The 26,170-nt window shown below is 34.7% G+C and overlaps 1 protein-coding gene across 3 annotated transcripts in view; it reads left to right on the top strand.

Moving 5' to 3' along the window:
* Nucleotides 1-26,170, top strand: part of LOC108976120 (potassium voltage-gated channel protein Shaker) — a 354,344-nt gene that overhangs the window by 207,963 nt on the left and 120,211 nt on the right. The window lies entirely within an intron of this gene.

The raw sequence follows: 26,170 nt of genomic DNA, 5'->3' as shown, positions 1-26,170 counted from the left end.
AATTTATTTACCCTCATCTATAACGTTGAATAATTATATAAAAAAATTAAAAATTCAATTCTTCTTCTTCTCTTTTATTGGAATAGAAAGAGTAACGCGTGTTATTGCCGAGTTTTATTTATTCAATTTCAGATTGACAAACTAAATAGCTTTTCGATTTCACTGCGTCATAATAAATTGACAGATACTCACTGATCGCATTTGGACAATTCAGGTTCACAAAATGCTAGTTGATGCCTGCAATATACATATAATCAGTATACTTGCATTTGATACATAGAATTTATGTAGCTTGCTTTGCAGGCATTTTGTTTTTATGGCTTATCACTGACATAATTGGATAAATTGTTTTATAATTTTTTTAAGTTCAGACTTTATGAACCGAAATTATTATTTTTATTTCTTTTATTGCACAGCTCACCTTGTATATGCCACCTAAGGGCTTGAGCAATGAAATCATTTTCTTCCAATGACTTCAGAAGTTGTCCAGACGGCTATGTAGCTGCTGAATATATTTTAACAACCTTTATATCTGTATTATATTGTCTTTGTACGAAAGATTTATTCATCTGGGAAGACTGTTTGGTGTTCAAGGTTATTTATTGGCGCAATAATATAAATAATATATTATGCATCGCTTATCTTCAGCTTATAAAAGTGATATACATATACTTAATCTTTTATAATTATATAAATCACTTTTATTTAATTTTTTTTACCTCCTATTGAATTTATTTTCGTACCGAGTACCCCCGAGTCACTTAATTGAAAACTAGAATCCTCCTCATCAATATGTTGGATCTTATGCGTTCGCTCTTCATATCGCTTTGTTATTATGTAGCCATCCATATAGAAACACACACATGCTCACGTATAATTTTTATCGCCCCCCATTACTCTGACAAATCACTTACCACATTTATATTGTTTACATTAACTCAATAGCCAGTGCCGCGTTGTGATTAAATGGTACGGCAGCTGCTTCATGCCTGTCGCACCAGTGTAAACAAACTTATCGCATCGAGCATACTGCCACATGTATTTATTATTAGAACATACATATGTATGTGCGTACACATTAAGTCATTTGGCATATTGACAGCTGAGTTTGGTTGTTGGTACTTACAAGCTTCAGTCGATCTGAGAGCGCTTGCAGTGCGTGTGGGCCTGTTGTATGTATTTATATCTATGTATATAACAGTGTGTGTGCTCTACACAATTGCTTCTGGCTGTGACACTGACCGTTTGCTTTCTAAGCGTATTGTTTATACAATGTGTTGTCATATATATAATTGGACCACACGGCGTATGAGTTATGTTCTCTGTAATTATTTGTTTAATTAATAAAAATTTAGTCATTGGCTTAAATCATATTTTTCAAATGAAATGAAATTTGATTTGACTTTTTTTTTTTTTTTTTTTTTTTTTTTTTTTTTTTTGCTGTGAAAACTGCTTTAGTTGCCACTATCTTATAGATAGTTTCTCACTGGCAGCGCTGTTGGCGCCCATATTGTGAGAAAGTGTCTTGAAGTTAACTTAACTTAGTAAATAGTAAAAATAGTTCTAAAATTCTCTTATTTTTGTATATTTTGATTCTTTGTTAAACTTTGATTTATAAAAGTAGCTCAAATAGTAAATTTCCTTTATAACCAAAAAATCCACTTAAAATTCCGTCATTTTAATAAACCTTATTATTGTGGAGGGAAAATCAGAACTCAAGTTGGTAGTTATCCTTTCTAACTATTTAGAGCATTAATGTCAGACAACTCACATACTACACCATGAGATTTGCTCCACTTAATTTAAAATTTTTTTTTTTTTAACAAAAAATACCAAACCATACAGGCTGTTGAGAAAGGGATTTAATTTTTTTTCTTCGTTTCTTCCTTCTACGATCCAAATATTATGAATGCCGACTTTTAGATTTTTTCCCAAATCTGTTCTTTTAACACTAAATTAAGCTCTCTGATGTTGCTTTACTTTTGAAATACCAGCGAGAGAAAAATTGAGGACCTCAAACTGCAATTAGTGATCTGTAATAATGGCATATGTCGCGAACGCTATAAAAATGTGGACCGCTTTTCGGTAATTTATCTTCACAATTACAATAAACTCAAAGTAAATCCGCCGCCAATGCTATGAACTGTATAATAAGAAAAAGATTTTTGGTGATTCATTTTGGAACTTTTTGTTTGTTTAGCAAAGGTCCTATCGTTTGGCAGAAAAAATATTAACTTTAATAAAATGAATCTTCGACTATTTTCGTTAGTAAGTTTTAACCATCGATTTCGGGTTACGCATTACAGCTTGACACACTTTGTATTTTCAGCAAGTATATTGCAATTGGTTCAACTCATTCGCTGCGCCATTGTCCAAGAATGTGTAATCGCGAATGCTCAAGTGATCAGTTCTGTTAGCTTTTTTTTGTGGTTTTTGTCAATATTTCTTTATTATTAGATCTTGCAATTACAAAATCTGAAATCTATTTAAAAACTAGACTTGCCCAAGCAAGTGGATGAGTTCTTTAATACGCTGGCATATCAAAAAACAAAAACAGCATAAAAAGTATGTTTGATTGTAGGAATGTCCTAAAGCATTAGCCAACATATTTGGGTGATCTCGTAGAGTAAAATATATATCATTCTGCTGTCCTTCTTTCATTACCACAGGAATACGAACACGTGTTTGCTCTAAGAATTTCGATTGGAACTTTTGCATTATTTCAATTTGAGTGGTAGATGTTGTATCTCACAGTTGAATAACATACATCTTAAATCGGCTTTATAACCGCATCGATTTTAAGTACTTTATTATCCAGGCTAAGTTAGGAGTTTTTTGTTTAAAAGCCAATTTAAATTTGCAGCTCTTATTTGCATGCAAATTCCTTTACTAGATATACCATATTGTATGGTTTTTACATAAGATCGAGTAACTTACTTCATTTGCCTAGGATACCAAAATATTGTTAGTTTTTACTGCCGGACACATTTTTTGTCTTAGCGACAGTACGCAGTTTACAGGTGCACAGATCTGACTCAGCGTTTCCACTATCCATTGAAAAATATTTGTATTGCTTTTCACAGTTTTCTGATGAAGATTTTTCCTTACATTTTTTGTTACCTGATTTTTAAAAATTTAAAATGTTATCTAAAACCAAATATACTGTACCTGTAACGAAAATAAATAAGTAACTATTCTATTAAAATTTTTTTAAATACAATTTTGATTAAAATTTTGCTTATCAAAATACAAAAAATATACTGTTTAAGTCAGTATATTAAATAAATAGTTTAGAGTCTGATATGAAGTAGCGGAACGTTCAGGTTTGAAGCATGAATGGCAGATTAAAATAATATTAGTTTTATGTACTATTCTATCAGCTAGGCTGCCTGAAATTTAATTTATAATTTCGAACGCGTTTTTCTCGAAACTCTTTTTTCTCAAGTCGGCCGACGCGATATCCCAAGTTATAATTTGTCGATGTACTTAAAATTTGGCATGAATATTTTCTAAACATCTCCTTCAAAAGCATTGAATTTCTAATATCTTAACAAAAAAGAAAATATTAAATAAAATAGTGATAAAATGTCCTTTACTTTTGAGTAGCCACCATTTTACGTAAACATTTTTTCAGTTTTTTGTTTGTTAAAAAGCGACAAGGGTATTTCTAACTGGCCGCCCGAATACTTCGTCTACTTAAAGGTGTAATTTTCAAAAAAAAAAATATATATATATATATATTTGCTTATTTATTTTTTACACAACAGGTCATAATCGAGATCCATTAATCCAACCCCTATTCTCTTAAAATCAATTTCTCGTAATAATTATAAAATATTTAGTTTCGATTTTATTAATTTATACTTACTTGGTACTTCTGAAAATGGCTGATACTAAAGCCATCTCCAGGAGATATACATATGTATGTATCATACCCATATCAAAAATGCAGTCTATATGCGCCTGTAGCATTCAATCCGAATACTCAGGAGCATAAATTGCACATTCACGTTCAATGAAAAGCATTGAAAATACTTCATTTAACACCGACATAATGTGACATTTCAGTAACTCAATGAGTAAGCAATAAAGGCAGAAGTACGAACGAGAGTGTCACGCTTGTGAAAGACACACAAACATATATAAGTGCGCTTAAATAGCGGCGCCTGGGCAACAATCAGCTGGCAAGCGCATAAGAGCATATAATATGTTAATATATATAGTATTTTCAGTTAAGTATATACATAAATATACTTAACTATATATAAGTATATATATAATATATGTGTATATATATGAAAACCCAAAATTCCATGCCGCACAGTTCAGCAAACTCTTGTGGATTTTTACGTGAATCTAATGTTATTATCTATTATTATTTTTGTTGAGCGCTCACTGTTATTGTTGTTATTTTCGAACACTTTCATAAGTCGCTAATGAAAATAGAATAAAATAGCTGTTGCCACGCTGCCTCAGCGTCACTTACATGTATACCACAATTTGCCACATATGACATGACATGCAAGCAGCCACAAACACACACACACATATACACATACACATATGTATACATATATAGTATATGAGACAGCCAACAGTCATTAGTATTAGCCTGGTTAACCCCCTGGGTGTCCGTGCGCTGTGTTGCTGCTGTGTATTTTATTTATCGATTTCTAAAAACAGCATAACAAAAACAACAATTTATCATGAAACAACAACAAAAAGTGGAATATAGTATGAAATATAATGAAAAACTAAAACCTCTCAGTTGTGGCTATTTTTCATGCAACACGGAATATAGACAACGCTAATGATACATATCTACCGTTAAACACACACATACATACACACAGGCGGTGATATGCATGTATGAAATTACAACGCTGATGCATAATAACGTTTTTGTTTGCTGACAAGCATTAACTGGCTGTTACACACACACGCATACATATAAATGTATGCATATATAGGGACATAGTCGCATATGTGTGTTTTACGGCGCTTAGCTGCTTGCTAACAATGGCTTTTTCTTGCATTACTGCATTCTGCATAACGGAGAAATTAATTTTGCGCTCACGCGCCGAGCGGGTCAGGGCTGCCAGAGGCTTTAAAACTGTCAGCGAAAAAATCCCTTTTTAATTACTAAATTGTTGTTGTTGTTTTTTAGCGCTTGGCACACTCCAATCACCGCATTTGCATATGTCACATTTCAGTGATGCATTGCCACACTTTGTAGACATAATTTTTTCATAAATTTTTCATTCGAATTTCCAGCTTTAATTTCTAGAATTTATTTCCGCTGTGATGATATGTAAAAAAGGGCAACTAAAAATACTTGCAATTCCCCAACCGTTGCTATAATATTTTATTCACGTGCGGCGCTGTCATTCTGTTTCAGCGCACAATTTGTTGTTATGCCAACTTTAAAGTGCACACATACACACACACATAAATGTAATAACACAATTTCGTGCCTACATATGTAGATATACGTGCATATTTATATTTGGCACTCTGTAGCACTTTTCATAAAGTTTATTATATTTATTTACTTCCATCGAATTCATCTGCTGTTAGTGGTTTGCTGCCCCAGCGCCTGCAGGTAGGCAACACATTCAATCACACGCATTCATATAATATTTGCTTGATTTATTTACTTTTTGCCTGCGAAGTTTGAGTTGATTTTCATTTATTACTTTGAAAAATGACAATTAATTTTTATTGCCACACATTAAAACCGTGTAATTAGTGTCGCTAATTTATCGGCGCAACTTATCTTTGCTGAAAACTATAAATAATTTCGCTGTTAAATCAGATAAAATTGTTAAAATTTAATACCATAAAAACCAATCAATTAAAATAGGCTCTAAATTTAATTTGAATTTTTGAGCTAGAAATTACTTGTTCCGCAGAGCATTTGAAATTAAAAATTAAAAAAAAAAAACTGTTGAAAATTAAAACCAAGTCTACAGAAAATGTTTACTAATAATTTTCGAAAATAATTGATCAAAAAGTTCTGACAGAGTCACACAATTTTATTGCCTTAATTGCATGGTCATTATCTCAGCCCGTAGTTTAAGTTTTATTAAAAGAAATCCATTATTTTTACATCAAATTGAACCTTTTATTTAGCATAGTTAGAATGATCTGATTTTGGTCAATTATTCAACATTTGTTAGATAACTTATTTTCATTTTAAGGCAATCTCAGAGATGAAATTTTTCCTAATGCTACTTATCGACCGTGGAGAGGTGACTTGAGATATGGCATCAGAAACTCTTCTATCAATATTTAGTAGCTTCTATTCTAAGCTGCTATTCAAACTATTCTTATTTCTTACAGTACGCGGGCAATAGACCTCGCATGGTTCTGTGCGACTGATCCGCTTGGAAAGAGTAGAAGGCCTAGAGTAGAAGGTATGAAATCTACCGAACTACTTGCGAACTTGTGCAAAGTTTATCTTGCGCAATCGTAGCAGTTCTTACTGAACACTCTCCTATAGGCATGCATGTCGTAAGGCTGAAAAGCTGGTCGGACGCTAGTTTTCAAGGTTGTTTGAAGCACGGTTAAAACACCTTTTCTTCCATTACCACCCTTCGCTAGACTGAAGCTGAAATATGTCGGTATTCTTATCTTCAAGCAATCATAGCCAAAACTGGCATTTATCGATTTATAGTATACAGGTATATAGGTACATTCTAAGTCGTCCAACTGAAAGATCGACACCTTTATGAAAGATCTCTCTTCCCAAAAGTTTCAGTTTCTGTATGTAATTTTCGAGTTCTGTTTGAATGTTTTAAGGAGCAAAAAGACAAAATAAAATTTATTGTGGTTTTATTAAAAGCTCCAAACTATATTACTCTCATATCAGATTGGTATAGTGGGGTGATTTTTTTATTTATTAATAATTAATAATCATTATTATACTTTATCCTCTAGCTCCAAGGATTGCTCACTTTTAAACTAGGTCGGTCGGTAGATAGGTACGAGTGCAGTCAATTTTAACTCAATTATCGCTGTATGCACCATTTGGATAAAATCGTAAGACCTTTAAATTTATCTGTAATGTTTTATCATTCAAACCATTTGGTGTCCTAATTGCAACTCCTAATCTCCGAATCTGATGGAACACAAAAATTATAACCCGAATTTGTGATAGAGCTTGGTACTCATAGAGGAAGTGAGAAACCCTTTCCTTATCACCTATTCCCATCTTCTCCATATGTTACTATTATTAGTATGTTTACAGCAATGATTGGCGCCGATTGTGGGGTCTCCCTTTTTGTGGACCGACCATATATTACAAAGAAGCTGAAGCGTGCTTCTTGTCAGTGCTTCGCTGCAATTTTGCATAGTTAATCTGGTCCATCCATCGGCCCCTGCCATTTTGTTGTTCATCAGGGGAGTAAATGCTATTCGAACCTATTTATATGCTCTGTGCAAAGATGTTTCGGTGCAGACGAAGTAAACTTCTACTTTTTTAACTTGCACATAGGTCAAGTCTTAACATTTGGCTATGGGCTATATGAACAAAGGTATATTAAAACGAGAAAAGACGATAAAAAAATAGTTGTTCGTTACTCTGTGCTCTGCCACGCTGGGCATTTGGCCACATTTTATAATTGCACTTGAATTACCCAAACATTTTCAAAATTTAAAAGCAAGAAAATACAATAAATAACTTGAAACTGCAAATGTATCCATTTACTTCCCCTCTCTCCCTCTCTTTCTTATCACTGCTTCGCCTAGAGCTTACTTCTGATTGACATATCTAAAGCTTAATCTGTGAATATTTCTCGTGTTGTGAAACTGAAAATTTTTAAACCAAAATGCTAATGAATAATGCAAAGCATTTACAACGAGATTTACTTAGAGAGCAGACAATAAGAACTAAAAGTGCACACAAATTTTCTGTGTCAACGATCTACAAATAGCACAAACACACACGCCGAAGAGCTTCATAAATATTGCATATTTGCTGTCAAACGAGTTTCACTGTTGACACACGGAAGGCACACAACCACACGTGCGCCAACGAGAAATCATAAATTTCGAGCAAAAATTCAAAAAGCGTTTCGGAAAGGATATGCACATAAACAATGTAAAAGTGCACATATATAAATATGTAAGAGTTATATAAAATTGTATATGAACACACCCAAACGAGGCAGAGGCGGCAAATATTTGCATGCACTCGCGTGCACACGTGTAACTACGAGTTGGAGGGGAGAGAGCGAGTGAGAGCGTGATGTGTGCGCACAGTGCAAATAAATCCTTTTTATAAATGCAAACAACAAGCAGAATATGTAGAAAGCCAGTTAGCGGGCAGGCAGGAAATTGTTGTAACTAAAATTCAGCCTCAAAATATGTCTTCACTTCCGCTTTTTTACGTGCCACACAACGCACACACACTGCCACTCACCCAAGCCAACCGGTGTAAAGCGAAATTTCCTGATGTCAAGCAACTATGTAAAGCAATTGCTGACAAGAAAACGCTAAAACTGCGGAAGTTCACCGTTGCACTGTTCCGAAGTGGCCAAGCGGAAGGCCAACGCGGTGGCAAGTATGGCCGGCGCAATGTGGCATGTAGCCGCCGACATAGTTCTCACGCAAGTTCAGCGGCGGCTCTTGTGCGGTGCTGGGGGTCAGCATATTACAAAAATGTATGCATGTGTGTGTGTGTGTGACTGTGTAGGTGAGCAATAAAATCGTATGCCACAATAGAATTGAAAACATCAACAATAAAATGCACACACAAACATACTGCTATATAAATGTGGCATTAAATGAAATAAAAGTATACAAATTAACAACGAAAACCAAGTACACACGTATTTATGTATGTATGTATGCTGGCTTACAACAAAAACCGCGTGCATGCAACCACAACATTGTCGCCACAAAATGTTGTGATTTCGCTGCATACGTATTTTTGTTATTGTTCTGCTGAGCTTGATTTTTTCGCTCAGATTCCCTTTTGTGTTTATTTCATTGTTGTTGTTTTATTTTTATTTTTACATGTTTTTGCTTTGCCTCGCTACATTTGCATCATTCGCCGTTGTTATATTTCTATTTCATTTTCTACTCTCATTGTTGTTGTTGTTTTTTTCCCCTCTATTACCTTTGTTATTGCTTTCGTTTACCGTTTTTATTGTTTTTGTCGCTGCTGCATTCACATTCGTCTTTACCACTTTTACCTATGCATAAAACATGAGCGACATCGCAGCGAAAGTCAAGTGAATGTAGGAAAGAAGGAAGCAAGCGGTATATTAACACAAATATAACGGCAATATCCGTACTTAGCACGAAACAACAAGAAACGGAAGCGAAAACAAGCTGGCATTAAAAGTAGTAAAACGTATATTTTTAACCATACTTCCGACTTTGAGTCAAACTAGGCTTTTGTTGGCATTTTCTTCTATTTCCCTTAAGAGAGATCGTGTAGTTTGAGTTTATGACCAACATTCGTGAGTTCATGATTTCAAGGGGATTTCGGGTATAATATTGTTCAATTTCACTATAATTTTGTTGAATGTTGATGAAATATATTTTCTTATCTCGCGTCGATTAGGAATAAATTGCTAACAAAAAGCTTATTCGCTTCGGCTAAAGTTCATTTATGAAGTCTAATGGCGTCAAATCGCACGACCGAAGCAGCTGGTCTATTTCGGGAAGATAGCAAGTTCACCAAACTTGGTTTTCAATAAATCGATTATGACATTCGCTATGTGGCTTATAGCGCCGTTCTGTTAGAATTACATATTAGTCAAGTCCATATCATCCAATACGGGCCAAAAAAAAAAAAAAATCGGTTATCATTGAGAAAAAGCGGCTCTTATTCACAGTAACGTGCTGGTCTTGATCATCGTGGAAGAATTCGTCACAACGACGTCACAAAGATGCCCAACGCTGGAGAACGACGTGCGAAAGGCTCTCATAATTGAGACCACTGACTCCGAATTCGCTAGTAAATTTTAATCATGACCTTGCATGTTGAAAAGACAAACCTTACTGAAGAGAAATGTCAAAAAAATGGGAAAAATATGGCGTTATTTGCTGTTCCTATCGGTCTACTTTTGTAGCATCTCTATTGAAAACCCCTTTTAAGTTATTTTACTGAAATTCGCAGAGTGTCTATTTTTATTGAAATATGTCAATTATGCCTAAATAAATGGGTAAAGATATAAAGATTTTACAACTATGCGGCTACAAAGTAACTTAGACCTTCGTTACTTGTTTGCGTAAATTTTCATCAAAAATACCTTTTTTGTTTTTTCAATGTCATCACTTTTAAATCGTGTAAATCATTTTTCGGACATTCACACATTTAGTGCATGTATCATCAAGTAAGTAATCAATCTTTTGGCAAACCGCCTGAATATATGCATATCATATACCAAAAGCTTTAACTCCTTGATGATTCCTTCATTCACTATACAATATTCCAGTATTCCAAGCATTTAGTCTTTGCGATTTTTGTTTTCAAGAATATAGACATCATTCTTTGTCTGAATATTTTATTTCCAATTTTTGCTCTTATAGTGGGATTTTAAATTAAACTTTCTGTTTTAAAATTGAAGAAATCAGACTATGACTTCAACCCCATTATTTTCATTTTTTCATTTAAAAAGTTATAAACTCTCAGCCGAGGTATTCAATCAAAATCGAAAGCGATTAGAAATAACCTCACCAAGGACATTAGAACTTTTCATTAATCAGCAATTACGCCTTTAAAATCTTCAGTCATATTTAAGTGATATTCTCCATTTGAAGCAATGCATCAGAAATAGCAAAAATAAGAAATAAATTTTACTCTGGCACAATCTATTCACAATAATGCAATAATAGATAAAAGCAGGTCTGAGCAAAGTCAAAAGAACAAAAAATTATCCAACGAACTACAAAAAAAACAACAAAAACAAAAACAAAATTGTGTCAAAAAGTCCGGATGGAAATTGCATTTTAATAATTTAAACAACTCTACTAGCACTGCAAGTGCAATAAAGCACACACAAACACATGAACATAAATATCTAGCATAATTGTTTGTATGTAAATGGCAACACTTGTCTATGCCCGTATCGCACTTAATGGCTGGCATAAAAGTCAAGTGGAACATGGGGAACTGAGCAAACAAGCAGAAGTACAAGCTCTGGCAGCGGCAGAGTGGGAATACAATGAAAAAGCAAACAGAAAATTATATTATTCTGCTTCTTCATATTTATTTCTCTGTTATTCCTGTGCGGCACTCAGCACGTTTCATTTGCGCTTTGTTTTGTTATTGCTTTTTCAAGCAGAATTTCTTCCGCCCTTCGCTTGCTTTCTTCTCCGCTCAAGTGGCTACAAAGCATATTTCTTTTGTTTGTAACAACAAAAACATTAAAAAAAAACTAAAATAAATATGTAATAATAATGAGCTTGAGTTCATTGTTTGATTTGCATTTTTAAAATAAGAGGTATATTTTAACCTAATTGTAAAGTAAGCTTCAGTTCTTAGTATGGCATAAGTCCCTTCTTATTTCTTGGCGGTACAATCGTCGGTCGGTAGCCCCTGTTGGTAAGATATCCAGACTTACTTTCTTAGTTGAATTTGTGCTGGTTCCGAGTTAAACAATGTCTGTAATTTTTCAAATATATAGCTGTTAAGAGTAGTGGGTCTCAAGATGCGAAGGTATGTGGCCTCCAGGTACTTAATCTTGTCATCTCTTCGAGAGCCACATACCTCACATACTTTTATTAAATTATTTTTGTGAAAATAAAATGATGTCATTTAGAAAAAAAACTATTCTGCTAAAATTTAGATTTTACCAAGAAAAAATTCACACTGTGCTCTCTTAAATTTCATAAAGCGATCTCACAAAAAATTTTTGATGAATATTACTTCTGAGGAGTCGATGATAAGCTGAAAAATAAAAGTAATAATCGAAATATAAGTAATAGCAAAAAAAATAATAATTATCTTTTCAATAATAATGGCAAAAAATACATTAAAAAATATATTAAAATAAAACAAAATATTATATAATATTTACATAAAATAAAACACTCTTTCTTTTTTTACATTATAATAACATTTTAACTTATTTGTGTTAATAATTTTCATTTAAAAAAAGTCATGAAAGTCATGAGTCTAAAGGTATGCTAATATAACAAGCAAAAGCACCTAAAAGTATGCAATACCGTTTAATGTATAATGTGCTTAGAAATATGCAACTCAATATTGAGTTTATAAAATATTTTTCGCCAAAGCCAGCATCAACAAATGCCGAATAATGTGGATAGTAAAAGAAAATAATTAATCGTTGCCTACATTCAGGCACATTGCAGCAGAAATGTTTACAAATAAACACCAAATAGTGACTCAAAATATTATATTGCAAAATGTGCAACCAATATTTGCAACAGCGCTGTAGCATCACCAAATAACAGTTGAAATTATTAATTTCATTTAACTTGTAATTTAGTCGTAAGTGTAACAATGTCTCTTTGCCAATACAATCATCAAGTTGTTGCTGAATTGCAACACAAACCAAAACTACAACAGCGGCCACTAGAGCCACAACGTTGTTGTTGATAATAGTTTAAATTACAACAAATCACAAAAAACATAGCAAATACAACGTAACAATCAGTTGGGCTCCATCCACCTTTACTTAGTATTATTGTCGGCTCCATTGCCGACGCACAAGCAGCAGCCACAACATGGCTGCCGTTGCTGGCCTCTATGGGCTCGGCGAGGATCGTCAGCATCGCAAAAAGCAACAGCAACAACAACATCATCAGCAGGAGCAACGCGAACAAAAAGAGGAGCAAAAGAAGATCGCCGAGCGGAAGTTGTTGCGTGAACAGCAACAACAACTGCTAGCACGTGCCTCATTCGAAGGGTGATGTAGCAATTTTTATTTCTATTTCGCTTTTATAAATATATTTACAAGACAAACATTTTAAGATTTTTTAAACTATTTATATAACTCGAATTACGAGATTTATTATAATCATAATAAGCAGACAATTGAAAACAGAATAATTTATCTCTCCGAGCTGTTGGACTTTAGATATATATTCGTATGTTTTTTGGCTTTACATAATTGACTCTGATATTCATAAGTTAATATTATTTATAAATATTGCTTATATATGTACATATACCATATACATCTATATGCATTAGACAAATCTGCTAATACTGGGCTAATACTAAGTACCACATGGTCTTAATATCTAGGAAGACATATTATAATAACTTTACTGAATATCCAGTAAAGTTTTAATTTTTACCCTACCGTACTAATAAGAAAATGACTACCCACAATCCTGATAAATATAGATAGAGGGAACGACGTAACTTCCTGAACAATATAAATTTACTAGACCCTTTAACATTAACCTCTTTCCTGGGATATTTATCAGTTACGCTATGCATATTGAACCTTATGTGAGCTCCAGCTGTTTAATAGTATCCATAAGATAGATAAACTCTATCCCAAATTGGTAATACATAGCTTGACGAGGTTAACTTTTCTTATAAGCTTAGACAATCATTTCTCTGTACTACTATTAGCAGGAATTTATATATATAATATATATGAATGTTATCAAGAAAAATATCCGTTCATTCGGTAATTAAGTTAAAAATACATAACTAGTTTGGAGCACTCGTTCATTAAGGTTAGAGCCATGTTAACGAAGTTATTTCCTTCCATAAAGGGGCTGCACTTCAAGACGTTAGATCTACTCATATATCCCAATGTCTACCTATGCTTGGTAAGTAAACCTGAAATAGTCAGTTGCTTTAAGCTCTCTTCGACTCGCCAAACGTTGAAAAGTTGCGAATCGAACAAACCATACCAGTATTCAAAAAAACATTTTAGTAGCCCCTTATGCTTTTGTCTTCTATAGACATTTAAAATGGATTTTAATTATAATGTTTAAAAAGTAAATAAAATATTTTGTATTTTTGACAATAATCTCAAAATCATTCAAAACAGTGAAATTGGTCTTTAATATGCAAAACCATAGCGCACCTTCATCAACCTTTAATGGGGTTATTGCATAATATTTTATTCGAAATCTACTTAATAACATTGTTGTCGCTTTCATATGTTGAACAGAGAGCAGTACTCTCAAGATATTGAGCAGAAATATAGCGAATCGATAACAGTGGGAGAGTCCACGCTCCAGTTTCTTTAATCAAATCTCCCTGATTGCAAAATATCACTGAGGGAAGATATAATTAAAAGATTATATCCACTAGTAAGTCGTAAGCTGTGAATGTGCATTTTTTGATGAGCGATTTTATTTAAGTAGGATGATTTATTTTGACAAATTTTGGGTTCCACTAATCCCGTAGGCGATCTCCTCGAGCCAAAATAGTGTTTGGCGTGTAGAAAGTTTGTTTTGTTTAAAAGTATCTCAGATCCAAAAACGCCATAAAAATTATTATAGATAATATATTAACATTGATCAAATCAACATTTAATTTTAGACAAATCGAAAAAAAAAATTTTCAGGGTGGTTTATAAAATCGTAATTATTATCAAAATTATTTTTCTTCCATAATTATTGAATTTTCGATTTTAGATCGAAATATACCTAAGAAATTCGTGTGAAAATTTTCAAATGAAGCGATGCAGCTGACTCTGAAAACGGTATTTCAAAAAAAAAAAAAAAATGTGTTTAAAGTTTTGGGAGCCGATAACATAGAATTAATTCTTATAAATACGATCATATAAATACAACTATCTAGGGAATACACTTCACTCTTTCTGAGAATATTCTCATTTATATGAATCTTCGATACATAAGCAACTTAGAAGAGCTTCATAATTCTTATTTACCTAGCTTTTTCAAAATTCACCCTTAACGAAGTCCCACAATCCATATTTTATTGTATATACTGATACTTTTTTGTTAAAAATAAAGAGTTCACATTTAAAATCAACCCTGAAGTTACGAATTCAGGAAATATAGTAAATAAAATAAAATTTTAAAAAGAGTTGTTTAAAAGACGCCGACGGCGACGTCGATAAGAAAATTTCGCAGTAACATATTTCTTTGACGAAAACGCTGCTTTCAACAAAGTCGTAATAATATTAAGGTAAATGAATTATGGGGTCGTTTGCGTGTGTGCTAATATTTTCTATATTTAAATGAAAACATAAAAATTTCTTAAACGATTTTCTTTTGCTTTTTGCGCCAAGTCTATTATTTTATGACGCTTATCAGCTGCCAGCAATCTATGCAAATTTATTTCTCCCTACAAGTGTTAAATACACTCTAATGACACAATCGCCAGCAACACCACATGACCACACCGAAACACACATGCACACACACCTTGCTGGCTGCCAGCAATTTACCACACATTATATTAGTCGCTTCCTTCCTTCCTGAAACGAAGTTGACAGCGTTGTCCTCACCACTTTTTGTGCCGCAAACCATAGTTACCTGGCACTAACACACACATGCATACAAGTAGATTGGTGGCAACGGTGGTACGTTTCATTAGTTGGCTGTTGGTGATTTTTTATACCCTGAAAAGGATATATTAAGTTTGCCACGAAGCTTGGAACACTCAGCAAAAAATGTAGGAGACCCCATAAAATATATCTGTATATACAAATAATCAGAAAGGCGAGCTGAGTCGATGTCTGTCTGACGGTATATACGCTAGCTCGTCCATCAGTTTTTGAGATATCGATCTGAAATTTTTCACACGAGCTTTATTACTCAAATAGCTGCTTATTTGTCGGTATCGCCTATATCGGACCACTATAATACATAGCTGTCTTACAAACTGAACGATCGGAATCAAGTTGTTGTAAGGAAGACTTTTTTATTTGAAAAGATATCTTCATGAAAATCTTGCATGAACTACTATCAACAACAACAGTATTATCTCTAAAGTAGCTGTCAGATCGGATCACTATGGCATATAGCTGCCATACAAAATGGCCGATCAGAATTAAGTTCTTTTAAGAAAACTCTTTTATTTGAAAATATATCGCAACGATATTTAACACGTTTTCATTGCCTAATACAGCGTAATAATTACTGAAAAATTTATTCAAATCGGGTGGCTATATACTATAGCTGCCATACAAACTGAACGATGAAAATCATATCCTTTCACGAAACTTTTTTATTTGACAATATATCTCTATAAAATTTGACGCAGATTAATGTTAAAAGTAATTGATTCTGACAGCGGTGTATTCTCCGAGGAAATTGTTCAGATCGTAACACCATAGCATATGACTGCCATACGAACTGAACGATCAAAATCAAATATTTGTATGGAAACTTCTGTATCTGTGAAGGCTATTACAGTTTCGGTGCAACCGAAGTCAACATTTTTTCTTTCTCATGTTAAAATATGTGTCATATTTATTACACCACAAAGGGACACGTACTAACTTCTAGTGTGATAGTTATTTGATTTTGTGTATGTGGCTGGCATTACACTAAGGGGAGTCACCAAGAGCGCAACACTTCCGCGACGAATTGGCTGAAAGGAGGGAGCAATCAGTGCGAAGTGAGTAAACTATTGTGAAAAGCACTCTAACAATTACACTCAAACGCACTCAGCGGCACCCACCTACACACACACACATACAAACACACACATTTGTACTTACATACGTGTAGCTGCGAGGCATATCTGCTCCTGCTGCTGTCATGCAAACATTCTGTGGCATATTACTTAGCGCATTTGACAGCGTGTGAACTCGAAATTGATTTGGAATTGAATTTCAATGCAAATTCACGCACACATACATACGCACATGTACGCGCCGCATCTCCTACATTTGCTTGTAATGACAGGCGTACGGGATACAGCGTTAGCGCATAACGGTAACATATCGATTTAATTTTTATTTGCATTGACACATTTCACTTTGCGTCGTCTATCATGATACACCCAGCCACGCACCCATAAACGTATACACATACGTCCCCTCACATACATACATACACAACCACCTGCACAGTCGTATGTTTGTTTGTAAGCGTTTAGCTCCCATGGAATGCGCTTACAATGCAAATGCCAGAAAAGGTGTTGCAATGCGGAAATGCAAAAGTGCAAATTTCGCTTGACACCTTGTTCGTTTGCCTTCGCTGATTTATTTATTCGTAGTGGCATTGCTGTTGTTGTTTGTGTTTGTGTTGTTACTTTTGCTTTGTTGTTATTGGAGTAGCAGCTGCTGCTGACAACTAGAAATCGGTTTCGCGGTTTGGTGAATCGCATGCCGCAACAGCAGCTGAAGCGTTTATAATTTATTTGTTTGTGTTTGTGTGTATATGTTCGTCTGTGCATGTGATTTGTCACTGTAGTGACACTTGCAACATATCCAGATTTCTATATGATTTGCTATGCTTCGGGTGCGATATCAATGTCTCCATTACACGGTTAAACCTGTGTTTATAAATATTTCATCGCATACATTTAGGCGGCTGCACAAAGCTCATGGCTAATTGCTATTAATATGTAGAGTTCAGGATACATTTAATTCCTAGTAGAATTTTAACCTAATCTACATGCATATCACTTTAAGTCCCATTTATAAACTTTGCTGGTACTACTATAATATATATATTAAGTTTGCTTGAACAGTTTGAGCGGCACTGTATGTATGTCAATGTTTGATTCTATTCATAATTCCTTTTACTTACCAGGGATCCGAATTTGGGAGCAAATTGCTTAATAAAAAGTATTGCAGGCAAATATTAGGGGCGACAAGCAATTTTTCTTCTAGCCCGTCTTCAATTGTTAAGCTTTAAAACAAACTCAGAATTGTCTCTTCTTTTCAATTTGTGGTTTCTTTTGAAGTTATTTAAACTGTAAGCTCTTAAGTTGGGCCATTCCTTCGTCAGAAAATTAAATAGCGGTCTCGAATTGTCTCAAATTCTTCAAAATGCTGGCAGAAAGTATACCCCAGAGGTTTGCTGGGCAGTCCAGTAACGAGATATTTATTGGGTTAAAAAAATCTCTAGTACCTTATGCACTGAAAATTGTTGCATTATTTTGCTGAAAAGTCCAGTTATCGCCATAATTCTGTCCTGCAAATTCAATTAGCTCATTATCCAATAAGTGAACATACATTTCCGCGTCCATTTTAGTTGAAATGAAGCACATTGGAGTCTTTCCTTCAAAGCAAAATCCAGCCCAAACCATGACCTATTGGAAGGGTTTATTCCCAGTGGCATTTTGAACTTAAAACAAAAATTACTTAATATAATTTAACCATATTTGGCAATTTTTTACTCAAGCCTGATATCACAACTAGGCAATACGAACTTAAAGACGTTTGGTCAATTTGCTTTAAGAATGTCTAGCTTAGCATTTATATAACTTCCATTTTTTCTCACTACACTGATTTGTATAATAGGAATATAATAATAGGTTCTTTTCACCTGCGTTGATATAGGATGTATGTTGTCGTGGACCTATATTAGCCCATAACTAGTTGGATTAAGCTGCTCTTGGTTTCCGTAGTAGCTATATTTATATATTTTAGAACTCAGTCGGCTAAAAGCGAGGGTAGAATTGAAAGAAGTAATATCTGTTTCAAGCAATATAGTTACTACGGATTCCGTATACATATTATAATCAGGGGTGTTGTGAAATCTGATTGTCAGAATCAGAATTGAAACCAACAAACAAAGCAGTAGGTGTCATGATTTCAGATATTATTGGTTTGATATTCGAAACAGAATTTGTATCGGTTTTGTGTGTCACAGAAACCAATTTTATCAGTTTGGCTGTTAGAAACAAAGGAGGGAGCCTGCTTTAGCGGCTTAAAAAATCGATTTTTTGGGAGGTAAATAAGTAATTGATTAAATCGAAATTTCTAGGGTTAATAGTTATATATTTAAACGTCATCCGCAAATTTCTTTGATACGAAATTTTCCAAAAATTCAAAGACATTAATATTATTTAATAACTTATGTTTAAATTAAACTGAAAATTTCAAAAAAAAAGTAAAACTATAAAATTGTTTGAAATTAAAAAAAAATGATTTTGGTCTAAAAAAAATTTTCTTTAAATAAATGTTCAAACTTAACCTTTCTTAGTTTTTTTAGTTTCAATAGAAGATAATTTAATGAAAGATATAATAAACTTTGCCCCAATTCCATATGACGTTCAGGTTTTTTTTCTATCCTGCCCGCCAATTAAGAAAAATCGTAAAAATGAAGAACAAAATTCAACACCCAAATGCGTCTTTATTCATTCAATAAATGTTATCTCTTAAAATCTTTCTTTAATTCGGAATTCATTAAAAATTTTAATAGGATTGCTTTCAAATGTATTCATTTGCAAGTTTTGTCACATTGGTAAACAGCTGATTCGAATATGGGTTTTGCATATGTTCGAAAAGACAAAAATCCAATCAGATTCTGTGACACCATTGAAAATCGGAATTGGTTTGCAATTCTGACAGTTAAGCGATTCTGTCTTGGATTCCACAACACCCCTGAATATATTGTAAATAAAAATAGATTTAGTGTATGTATGTATGTATATGCAAATTTACATTTAACCATGATCAGTCGTCGTCCTCTTGTTTCGCCAGATATGCTCTTGTATTCGAAGCATTTATTAAGACATACGTGACTCAATGTCGTTTAATTAAAATGTTGCAGTTCGAAAAAATAAAAGTAGAATATTACTGCTGTCAGTTTATTTGATTGGCGGGTGTCTTGAGTCGCTAACACTTAAATATCTCTTTTTCTTAAAATCGTTGCATTGATGTAGAATTCGTGTGTAATAAATCATAAGCAGTATATAATATACAAGGCAGGCTGATAACTTCGTAATATGACAAAAAAGGAACGTATCCAAATGAATTCGGATGACTGCAAAATGCATAAATGGAGCGGCACAAAATATGAACACTTGTTTTTCAGGCTTTAAAGTACTTTTACTTGATAATTTTTACTAAAAAATTTAAGCATAACATATACATTTAAAAACAAATTTGACTCGACTTGGAGTAGTTTCATACCCTAAGGATTTAACAAAACCACAAACAGACTCGCTAGAGATGTCGAGCTCTCTTGCCATCTCTCTAACGCTTGCTTGACGATTTTCAACGACTTTCACTTTTTTCAGTATTTCAGTATATCATTTGAAAAGGTCGAAAGTCGTCCAGAATGAGGCATGTCCTCAATGATCTCTCGACCGTCTTTTGAAGGCTTTGTACCACACATGAAATTGTGCTTTTGATAAAACTGAATCCCCGTAGCCTTTTCGGGGAATTTCGGGGGGCTTTTTTGTTCCACTGTATGGTCATAGCACGTTTCCCGAAGTGGATTTTTTAGACAGAAAAAATGTCCAGTGAGCCAATTCTGATGAATACGATGGCTGGAGGATAAGTTTAGTTTCGTGTTTAGTTAAAAAATCAGTAATGCTAGAAGAAGGCGCAAAATTCAGGTATTTCGGAACGAGTCTGGCATTGACGCGCTTCATGTCCAAAACATTAACTAAAATATGTTGAGTTGATCTAAAACAGATGTTGAGAATCTCTAAAATACTTGTGTTCGTGATAAAGTAATCTCCGCAAAACACTTCTGTAATATTTTCCATAATTTTATTGAAAACATATGTACAATTTCAAGAAAAAAAAATTAGACAAAGCTTTCGCGTAGTAAAGAAATAGCTGTGGGTCGCACACTAAGATGAGTCTGAGAAAAATTTTGACGAAATTTTTTAAGTACTTATAGAATCCCAGCTTAAAATAACTTAGAAGGCCTTGAAAATTCACAAGAAAAATTTTACCTCTTCTTAAACCAATATAGTTCTACAATCGACACACTGCTGCAAATACTGCTCAACTCCACGTATCAGGACACCAGCATAATTTTGCACTCAAATTCCAAATAACTACAAAACTGAAGCAGTATAAAGCACACTTGCCCGTCATTTATTACCTTAATTACCAGTTTGTGCAATTTTTTACCAACTTACTTACCCACCCAACAATTTTGTGTCGGCATGTGTGTGTGTGCACTCAAGTAGCAAATTTCGAAATTTCGATTTGGCCTCCAACTTGTTGTGTGCAAGGCAATGCAATTCGATACAAATCTGAGAGTTAAACAGTTTATTTAATTCATAAGCCAAGTGCAGGCAGCCAAAGTCGACAGCAGGCCACGAATCGTTCGCTGTCAGCAACGAGAGCGAAACAAAAACAGAGCAAATAACAGCAACAACTAATGAAAAATGAAAATAATGATGTTGCTAACGGCCGAACAGCAATCGCAGCCAAGGATTCGGCTAATGCTTACACACTTGCGGACACACTGCTCCAGTCTCCCCCCGTTAATTCCCGCCACGAGTGCACTTCATTCTTCGACGTCGTGTGCACGGCCTATTTTGTTATTCTATTAAGCAAGTTTCATGCAGTTCACAATCAAAGCTACAACAACAACAAGCGTGTTGGCAACAATTTTCAATTTGCGATATACAATTCATGCAAGAAATCGTAATTTTAGCGGCGCCTCGATGCTTAACTAAAAGTTTTGCTAAGTGAAGTGAAGTTGCCATGCAATAGCCCGTTAAGAAATTTGGAATTTTTATTGTTGTTTTAAAAGTAATTGATTGCATTTGTTATTTGTAATGAATCTTTGGTATTCTAAAAAAATTTTTTAAGACAGTTATGTTACTCATGTGAATGGCTGAATTCCATAGCCATGGCTTAAGGAATACATCTTGGTGGAAAAATGGGTCGGGTTTGTGGTTGTGGTTGTGGATTGCTTTAAATTAGTCATACGGCTTGACCCATTCTTATCAAAGATTTCAGTGAATATAATACCGTCTTGCTGTGCTGTCACTGGCCATTACAGTCAGGTGTACTGAAAATATCAGAAACTATAATTTTGTCCACTAAAGTAGTAAGATTTTCTTCAGACAAATATTTTTTCACGTTCCGTAAGAGAAAGATGCTGCTAAGACTTACTTCATGTAAGACGCCCAGAAGCAAGTTCTTTGATTGGTCCTTTTAGCGGACCGACTTCACATATTCATACATTCATATTCCAGCTCAATCTGCTTCGGAATTGAGTAAGTTTACCAAACTGAGTTCTTGACCGTTTCTAAATAAAACTTTTTCTACAAATTTAATGTTCCTAAAAAATGACGTGCACTGAATCGTTGAAAATATCTCGGGCAGTCTCTTTAATCACGGACTCAAATATCTGAAACAAGTCAACGCAAACTGGCCTCAAGTAAACCCAACCCTTTTAATGCAAATAACATTGAAGGAGTTAAGGAAAAAGTGCTTGAAATTTGTCGTGTTGGCATCAAAGAGTTTGCACAGAATCTCAAAATATCTTATGGATCCACTTACACATTTTGGATAATATTTTTGGTAATATTTTGGATGTGTCTATACTAAACTCGTATAAAAAAAACCTGAATGTGCCGCCACATTCGAAACTATGGCAAAACGAGAGTCAACGAAACTGAAAAATCCACTTGACTTGAGTTCACCGACCAAACACATAGAAATTTTCCTCTTCTTTATTGGCGGATACATCGCTTAGGCTATTATAGCTGAGTGTAGAGCAGCGCCAGGCTGTTGTTTCCTTTTTTTGGGGCTTTTTTTATGTAGCAGGTCCCAAAACCAGCGCACAACTCTGTGGAGGGATGGTTGTTTTTTGGCTACCCAGAGGATACTTAGTCTAAGACGGGAAGTCGTGAAACGCCTGAGTCATATGTAAAATAAGCGTTCGTGGCCACTCACTTAGCGCTTAGAGAACTTTCCTCACTTGCGGGAAATTCTACTTATAACTTCATCTATCCAGAACAATTTTTGGCAACGTAAATAAACATAGATCAAGTTTCACTCTAATATAAAAGAGAAAATCTAAGAAGAATATTATTTATTCGTTTTGGCTTAGCGCAGTTTAAATAGACCAGTCCGGGGCAAATTTGATCATGAGTTTAATACCAGTTTAATTGCTGCTGTCTCTATTTATGACGCGATTTCTGAATCTTTTCAAGTAAAATGTTTCATATCAAAACACTTTTGAATTCAATCAAGTCTAGTATATTTTGGAAAGAAAATATTGATGAAACGGCGCGTGTTTGGTCTCTTCGATCATACGTGAAAGTTTTGTCTCTTACCGATTTTTTTGCATTATTATTTCTCTTAAAAGATAAATTACTTACAACTCACTCTTTTTGCAAACTAAAACTTATCTTTTCGAATAACATCAAAAGTGTCAAACATAGAGGGGAAGTACGCTGTAGGGAAGTATATACTATAATTCCGAAAAACTTGATTCTGGTAGAGCCACACCCACTTTAGCAAAAAATTTCATATCTCCAAAACAGCCACGCCTTCTTTCCAAAAAAATTTCGAATTGAATTTTATTAGTTCATACGTTTCTTCAATTGGCAACTGCGCATTAACACCAGAGAGATATATTGGTGGAATGATTTGTAGCATAAGGATGAGGAATTTTCCTCTATAATTAACACTTAATGATGAAATGATTAATGAGAAAAACACGGCTTAAGCTTGCTTCGTCAAGTGAGATATAATATCTCAATGGCGCTGTTTCCATATCAGTTGCATTTACAGTACATGAACCGTCTGGAATTTATGTACATTCGAACAAGAACTATCTACTCTAGTTGATTAATAACTAGACAGTTATTATTCGAAACCACGAAAAATTAATTTTCCTCCATTTTCTGAAATGCTACAAGTTTTGTATCGCTATTCCCGCAGCAATTTTTGGCTCAGCACCCACTTTGAGCTCCTTACTCGCCAAATCTAATATTTTCCTACAGAGAACACAATCTTGTAGCGCCTTTGTACTTTGTGCACACACAAACATACACACATTAAAATGGTTGCTTTGTGCGAGGCTGCAACGTCACTCAAGATTCTTTAAGTGGAGACAAGAAAGTGCCAAGCGATGGCGGTACGCATGCCACCAACACACACAGCAAACAAGCGTTTTCACTTGCCTTGTGCAGGCATTTGCGAATATTCGCCACAGGCAGTGCAACCATTTAAACTTCGAAAATCTCTAAAGAAATGAACGAAGTAAACGAAGATGAGGAAGACGAAGAAAAAGAAGAAGAAAATAGATTAAGCAAAGCTGCGAAAATCTGCCAAAGAAAGTCCGTCTTGACTGCAACAACTGAGCTTGTAACCAACGGCATCGGCAATAACAACAACAATAACTTAAACAAGCCAGTAAAGACATTTCAACAACAACCACGTATGCAAGGCAGCAAATGCATTGCAACAACAACAAAGTTTATTTGTAAAAACGTCTGTAAGCGCAACTGTCTGCATTACCCTTGCAGCGTTTGGCATTTTGCCAGCATCAAATTTTTACAACTGCCACACCTACCCCCAAACCCCTGACTGCATGCTGCGCTCGATCCAGCACTTTACTTTAATTCGCTGCTCTCGCAAGTTGCGGCAGCTTGTCACTTTGCTAGCGCTGTTTTTACATCCGTTTTGTGTTGCACGAATAGTGCGCCGCCTGCCGCGCTGCTCACCTTGCCACCGTACTGTTTTTATGCCACTCACACATTCATATGTGCCCGAAATGCGCGTTTGTATGTGTCCAGCAGCCGCTTTACCGTCACTTTATAATTACGTTATGTGCACACAGTTGGCTTGAAGTGCCGCCAAAAGTTGAAGAAAAATTCTGGTCAGCGCAGAAACTCTCATTCAAGTACATATTTACATGCATACACATATGTGTAAATGCACACCAACACATACGCTTTTGGTTATGCTCCTATTGCACATTTGATGCCTGTTTTTTTTTTTTTTTTGTTAAGATTTACTGCAAAGCATGCCATGACGTCACACTTGTCATTGTAGACATTGCAACGCTTGAGCTGCTACTGCTGCCGCAGTGACGGCTTCTTATATGCCACATGGTATATTTTTCAAATGGTGATTCATCACTTGCAATTGCAATAGATTTCAGTTAAGCGTTACTTCTTTTGTAATGCAAGGTTGCTTTAGATCAATGTTGAACTTAGCAGTAGACACTGAATAATTCTAAGGTATTGTGACCGGAACGCTTTTTCTTAAACAAAAATTCACGCAAAAACTTACATATAAAATAAATCAGTAATAAAGTACAAAGCCAAAATAAAACTTTAATATTAACAAATAACCGAATAATATAAATAATGTTTGGGTGTCTGCATCCACTGTGACTGGGCCATTTCGTGAGATAGAATGCTCATCAAACTTTCTTTCGCTGTATGGCTTGTGGGGCCGTGCTGTTGGGACCACATATTGTCCAAGTACATACCATCCAATACTGACAAAAATTATTCGGTTATCATTTAGTGGTAGCGATTCACAGTAACGTGATGGTCTCGGTCATTACGGAAGAAGTACGGCCCAATGGCACCGCCGGCTCATAAACCACACCAAACCGTATTTGTTTTTGGGCTGCAATGGTGACTCATGGAGTACGTGTGGATTGGTGCCTTACCAATTAGCCTCATCGCTGAAGATGATTTTTCGTTGAAAATCCTGATAATTTTGAAATTGTTACTCAGCCCAATTCACGAACAAACGACGATTCTGTTGGAAAAGCGGCTTCAGTCCTTGCCTCAATCTCATCTTGTAAGGATGTAGACCCGGATCTTCGTCACAATGACGTTACTGAGATGACACCACTAAGAACGACGTGTGAGAGACTGATTTGGGTATTCGTCAATTGATGCGTTAGCTGCAGCGCTATTCCCGGTACTTCTTTCTTTCACTTGCAAAGGGAACAATTTGTACTGTGCCTGTAGATTTAAAATTTTCCACTAGACGCTCAATTGCTGATCTGATAGGACGATTATGACGACCATCAATTGGACGTAGTGTCATTTCGCATGCATTGTCGTGGCGCATATTTTCTATTTGTATTATGTCCTCGCTATATCATGGACATATTTAATGGTTTCGAAATAATATTATGGAATATTAAAAAATCAAAAATATCTCTGCAGACTTTAATACAACTTTTTTTATAATGTGGTATCAGTTTTAGAAACATAATTGTCTACGAATGAGGTATTACATTCGAGAAATTAATAACTTTTCTAGAAACTTTTTACCCCAAGCTTTATTGAAAGCTTTTCGAGAACAAACTAACAAGTTTTCGAATATTTATTGTATACTGTTGAAAGTAA

This window comes from Bactrocera latifrons, unplaced genomic scaffold (assembly GCF_001853355.1).
Source record: "Bactrocera latifrons isolate USDA-ARS-PBARC rearing strain unplaced genomic scaffold, ASM185335v1 scaffold_73, whole genome shotgun sequence".
In the NCBI taxonomy this organism is placed as follows: Eukaryota; Metazoa; Arthropoda; class Insecta; order Diptera; family Tephritidae; genus Bactrocera; species Bactrocera latifrons.
The sequence above is the reverse complement of the archived record's forward strand: the minus strand, read 5'-3'. Positions and strand labels throughout refer to the sequence as shown.